Source organism: Sorex fumeus, unplaced genomic scaffold (assembly GCF_029834395.1).
Source record: "Sorex fumeus unplaced genomic scaffold, SorFum_2.1 ptg000002l, whole genome shotgun sequence".
Taxonomy (NCBI): Eukaryota; Metazoa; Chordata; class Mammalia; order Eulipotyphla; family Soricidae; genus Sorex; species Sorex fumeus.
In genome coordinates, this window is record NW_026606059.1 from 19,696,256 (window position 1) to 19,702,595 (window position 6,340).

Below are 6,340 nucleotides of genomic sequence, written 5' to 3' on the forward strand. Positions count from 1 at the left end.
GAGAGGTAGGTGGTGCTTCTGCCTTGCACGTGGCCGACCGGGGTTTGGTCTCCAGCACCCCGGTATGGTATGGTATGGTTCCTCCCCGGGGCCCAGGCAAGAGTGAGCCTTGAGAGCAGAGCCAGGTGGAAGCCCTGAACACAGCCTGGTGTGGGGCCCCACCACCAACAAAATAAGAAAAATACGTTAAAAGTTTAATCGCCAACTCAAAGTGTATTCAGGATAAATGGTGAATGCAAGGAAAAGGATTTATATGATAAGGCACTTGTTTTTCTTAACATGAATGTATATTAGGATATGCAAAGAAATGCACATGGCTTTTTATATTTAGAGATGGTTGTTTGATAAACTTTACATTATATAGGTCCTCCCAACACTGCCAGGGGTGATCCCCCCAGCGCAGAGCCAGAAGTAAGCTCAAGCGCGGGGGGGGGGGGGGGGGGGGGGGGGGGGGAAGGAAGCAGCATCATGTATTAATGAAAAATTATGTTTTCTAAAGAGTATGTGTTACAGTTTTTCACACCCTCTAGTTTTTTGATCTTTGTTCTCTTCCGAAATACCTATTTGAACATTTTAATAGACAGTGTAGATGTGGTGTGTCTTTCAAGATTAGCTATAAACGCAAATCTTTTACTGACATATTTAAATATCATTTAGGGGAGCCAGGAGCTATCTGAAAGGGATGAAGTGTGTGCTTGCGTGCTGGAGTTTTAGTTCAAGGGAGCATCACCAGGTGTTTCTCCCTCCCCTACAAAATTTAGAAAATAATAAAATCGCGTTTTTTAAGGGTGGTGTGTAGAATTTTTAATAAAGTGCCATTTGTTTTAATGTTTTGAAGTGAACTTTTAAAGCATTTAAAGCATTTTCCATACAATTCACTAATGTTATGGGCCAGAGAGATAGTACACGGGGTTACGTGCTTGCCTCAGATGTAGTCAAATCTGCTTTATCTCTGGCACTGCCTAATGTGGCCTAAATGCCCTGTCCCCCCCCACCCCGAGAATTTTTTTATGTTGGTACTATGGAACTAAATAACCAAAAAGTATTGTAATTTCCATTTTTAATATTTTCTTTCTAAAGCATTTAATATTTTAATTTTCAGATAAATAATAAATGCTCTTTATGCTATCATCATGTGGAAATAATGATTTGGGTGTTTGCTTTGAACTATCAGAATCAATAAAAATGGCGTTCATTATATCAGGACTGTCTTTTTTTTTTTTAGTCACACCTTATATTTTATAATCTCCACATTCACTTCTTCCTGAAATTATGTTTAAACAAGTACGAGATTTTAAACATGGAAAAGTGGTACAGCTATTAATTCCAGGATCACTGAACTCCTAATACGCGAATCGTGTGGGCTTATAGTTTATGTCTATGAGCATTCTTTAACTCATTTTACACTTGCACGTAGATAATCTGTCATCAAACCAGAAACACAGCACTAGGGGTTCGTGATCACAAAGGTCTCAGAGTAATACCCTCTACGGGGAACTTCGGGTGACAGAAGGGGATCTCCTAGTCAGTGAGTGGAGTTTTTAAGAATTCCCCCACCCCTTCCAATCTCCTACTAGCAGCAAGTAGGGATCTGATCTCCCCTCTACCCCCTATTTTTTACTGTTGGGGTTCTACCATCCTTAAGGGTATTCCCCCTTATGGTTGCAGGGGAACCCCTCAGGAATGGGACATCCCCAACCCATGTGTCTACTGATTTCACTTTAGGCTGTATAAACTGGTGGCTCACCTTGATACCGCGCTAGTGTGACACTGGTGTTGCTGAACTGCTGTCTTGTTCACTGCATTTTTGGTTGGAACCTCACTGTAGGTCCTACTACACCTTGGCAGAGGTACTTGGCCTACTTGGTTCTACGGACAACAGCCTTGGGTTCTGGTGTTTCCATCTGTGGGATTGACATGTCATGAACCAAAATAAAGTCCCCGAGAATAGAGACTGCTGGAGGTGCTAGTAATGTTTATGACACAGATTGTAGTGATAGTTTAGTGACTAAATACTCTAATTTTATCAGGTTGTAGGTATAAATATGGACAACTTTTGGAATGGCCATAATATCTCAACAGCTTTAAGCAAATACAGCAATGATAATTATATAGTGGTCCTGTTCTGTCCTGTCTTCCCGCTGTTCATCGATGTGTTCGAGCGGGCCCAGTAACGTCTCCATCGTGAGACTTGTTACTGTGTTTGGCGTATTGAATACATCACGAGTGGCTTGCCAGGCTTTGCCGTGTGAGTGAGATATAGTAAGATATAAATAATATATCATGAGCACTATTTATAATGTATTGTAGTTCCTTCATACAACCTCGTCATAAGTCAAATCAGTGTGGATGTGATAATCTTACTTAATCAATGGAGAAACCTAAGTGCAAAAAAAGTTTAACAGACCTGCTTGAAGTTCTTTGATGAAGCTAAAAGAAGCGGGCAGGAAAGATAGTACAGCAGGTAAGGTGTTTGCCTTGAAGGTGTTCAGCCTGGATTCAATTCCCAGCATACCACGCCACCCCACCACCTGCCAGGAATGATATCTGAGCACAGAGCCAGGAGTAAGCTCCACACAGCACTGGTGTGGTCCAAAAATAACAAAAAGAGCATTTAAACATTCATAGCAAAAAAAAATTCAATTAATATTTATTGAGTACATACTTTAAGTTCTGGATTTATATACTAACAGCCATGATACCTAGAGCACATTGGAATTATTGTAGGGAGATAGGTGTGGGGATCCTGGTAATGCACTTTTAGGGAAATAATAAAAATTTAAGAAGACATTACCTAGCCCCGAAGTAGCCAAAATGCATGAAGACTACATCCCTTCGACACACAAAAACCTTAAGCTTTTTGGAGAAGAGAAACTGAGGCGCCATCCAGGTGCAGAAATCCAAGGCCACACCCAGAGAAAGGTCCCTCAGAAAAGGAGAAGCCACAGAAAAGTTCAGGAGATTGTGAAAAGACTGTCAGCAGGGCAAGAGGTGACATTATTAAAAGGCCATCAGTTGTGCAGGGCTTTCCGATGACAAATGTTCAGATTAACTTTTGTGTATGCAAAACTCCAGGGGTTTTGGAAGAGGGGCTAGAGAGAGAGTACAGCAGGTAGGGCACTTGCCCCCGCACAGAGCCCATCTGAGTTTGATCCCCTGCATCTCAGCTGGTCCCTATCCCCACCAGGAGTGATCCCTGAGCACAGCCAGGTGTGCCCCCTACCCCCCAAAAACATTGGGAGGCATTGCATAAAAACTCCAACCCCGTCTGGAGCAGGAATGGTGTCGGTCAGAGGTGGGGAGGTTTGCTGCTTTGCATCTTGGCCGATGCAATGAGCCTCACGTGATACATCTGTAGGGCTAGGACTGGCAGCTGGGGTTGGTCGGAAGCAGTGCTGGAGAGCCTCAAAGACGAGCGAGGGAAAGGAGAAAGTATTGGGGCCAACTCCCAAACAGTGTTCAAGCAGAGACTTACCTTCTCATCCAAAGACAAAATACACACCACTCAGGATGCCCCTGGAGTGGTTCAGAACTGTGTCTTCGGGAGAGAGCTGGAGAAGGGTGAGAGAGAATACCGCTGCCAGAGTGAAAACCCGAGATCACCCAACCCAGGAACGTACAACCTCTCCAGTGGCATAGCAGCCTCGTTAGATCAGATTCCTGCTGCCAACTTCAATGCGAAAGAGCCTCTCACGGATGAGGAACATTTTGAAGAGAGTGAGGATGATGGTACTTGATGCAGAACTGGGAAAGCGTAAGAAAGGAAGAACTCAGAAGCAGGTCAGGGAGGGCCAAGTTAAAACACTGAAAAAGGAAGAATTCATATGGAAAAATATTCCAGCAGCAACCTTCTCAATCTCATCGGCCCCTCCCGGCCTCAAACCACCTTCAAAGTTAAAAGAAGGTAGGAAGGTGTTTCCAAGAACTGTGTAAAGGGCTCAAAGGATCAGAAGACAAAGCAGTTGTCAGTGATACATTACATTGGAACAAAAAGTTATATGTGCTTCATTAAAGACTGTAAAACGTAAAAACAAAAAACAATCCCCAAAAGTCATTGGGGACTTGCTCTTGCAGCCTGAGTTCTCCCTAGCATGTGCATCTCAGTTGCTTGTCTCAGAGTTTTTGCTGCCTGCGTCTCCTCTCGAACACATTTCTCCTTTTTTCCCTCCTGTCAGTTTCCATTTTAAAGTGACCTCCTTTATTTTCGCCTCGTCTTGGCACACCTGTGCTAGGGATGGGGCTGCCCTGATCTAGGCCAGGCGCTACCCCCAGCCCTTGGCTGAGGTGGGTTGAGCAGAAAAGGTGGAGGCACTCTTTTGTCAACTCTGCTTCCCTCATTCACCACTTCAACGAGCCACGGGCAACAGAATGTTTAAAATGGAAAGTTATTCATGAAGGGAGTTTAATAAGGCTGTTAGCTGAGGGTGGCGATGGCTCAGATCTGGAGCACATGCTTTGCATGAAGGAGCATACAAAGAAGTCACTCAGTATGGGCCACGTTTGGCAATATTGGGAAGTATCACTCCTGGTACCACCAAACGTGACCCCTCATGTTCCCCGTTATCACCAATAATGGCCCCAAACCAGAATAGGGAAGATGCCTTAATAGTAGAATTTTAGTTTTTAGAAAGCTTTGTTAATATACTTCATTGTTTCATATAATTTATACTGAAATAAATAAATCAATGAAAGGTAACTTAATTTGGGCCAGGAAGACAGTACAGCCGGTTTGGTGCTTGCCTTTCAAGAATCTGTCTGGCTTCAATCCCCAGTAACCCATGTGGTCCCCTGAGCATCATCAGAAGTGATCCCTGAATGCAAAGCCAGGAGTAAGCCCTGAGCACCTCCTGATGTGTCAGAAACAAACACACACAAAAAGGGCTATGCTTTAGGTAGGAAACGAAACTTTGATAATCAGTGTTGTTTTCCCCACAGGACTTCGGGCAAAGAGATCTATGTTCGTTCTTTTCCTTAATGTCAACCAATTTTGTCCTGCCCCTCCAGATATAAATATATGAAAGTTTTTTTAAAAAAAAATAAAACCAACAAAAATCGGAGCTGGGGTTGGATAGTAGGGTAGATAGGGTGCTTGTCTTGCATAGGCCAACCCTGTCTGATCCCCAGCACCCCCTAGAATCCCCCAGCACCACCAAGAATAGTTCCTGAGCTCAGAGCCAGGAGTGATCCCTGAGCATCACAGGGTGTGGCACAAAAACAAAAACAGACAAATTCATAGAAAGTACCAGTCTGTTCAAGGGGCAGAGAGCTAGAAATTGAGCTTCCATATGACCTCACAATATCACTTCTGGGAATATATCCCAAGGATGCAAAAAAGCACAGTAGAAATGACATCTGTACCTTTATGTTCATTGCAGCACTGTTCACAATAGCCAAAATCTGGAAACAACCCAAGTACCCTAGAATAGGTGACTGGTTAAAGAGACTTTGGTACATCTACACAGTGGAATATTGTGCAGCTATTAGGAGAGATGAAGTCGTGAAATTTGCTTACAAGTGGATAGACATGGAGAGTACCATGCTAAGTGAAAGGAGTCAGAAAGAGAGGGACAGACATAGAAGGACTGCACTCATTTGTGGAGTATAAAACAACATAACATGAGGTTGACACCCAAGGGTAGTAGATACCCGGGACAGGAAGATTGCTCCATAGCTGGAAGCCTGCCTCATGAGCAAAGGAGAGAGGGCAGCTGGAATAGAGAAGGGATCACTAAGAAAATGATGGCTTGAGGAACCGGTCGGGATGGGAGCTGTGTGCTGAAAGTAGACAATGGAAAAAAGAAAAAAAAAGTAGATAATGGATCAAACATGATAACCTCTCAATATCTGCATTGCAAAACATAATGCCCAAAAGTAGAGAGAGTATGGGGAATCATGTTTGCCATGGAGGCAGGGGGAGGGTGAAAAGGGGGAGGGGTATACTGGAGATATTGGTGGTAGGGAATGTGCACTGGTGGAGGGATGGGTGTTTGATCATTGTGTAATTGTAACCCAAACATGAAAGCTTGTAACTATCTCATGGTGATTCAGTAAAATTAAAAAAAAAAAAAAGCAGAGAGCTAGTACAGTGGGTAGGGTGCTTGCCTTGCACTTGGGGGACCCGGCTTTGATCCCTGGTGTCCCATATGGTCCGATGAGCCTGCCAGGAGTAATTTCTGAGTGTAGATCCAGAAATAACCCCTGAGAATCTCTGGGTGTGTCTCCCCATCCCCCCCAACCCCATCAAAAAGTGCCAGTCCTTTTAAAGCAATGCCTTTTCAAAAGCTTAATATGATAAAACATATAAAACTTTCTGTTTTTTAGTTTTAGGTACCATGATTTA

General features: G+C 43.5%; 1 pseudogene; it reads left to right on the forward strand.

Moving 5' to 3' along the window:
- The first annotated feature begins 2,814 nt into the window (after positions 1 to 2,814).
- On the forward strand, positions 2,815 to 4,028 carry LOC130021858 (spliceosome-associated protein CWC15 homolog; annotated as a pseudogene).
- Positions 4,029 to 6,340: the final 2,312 nt, after the last annotated feature.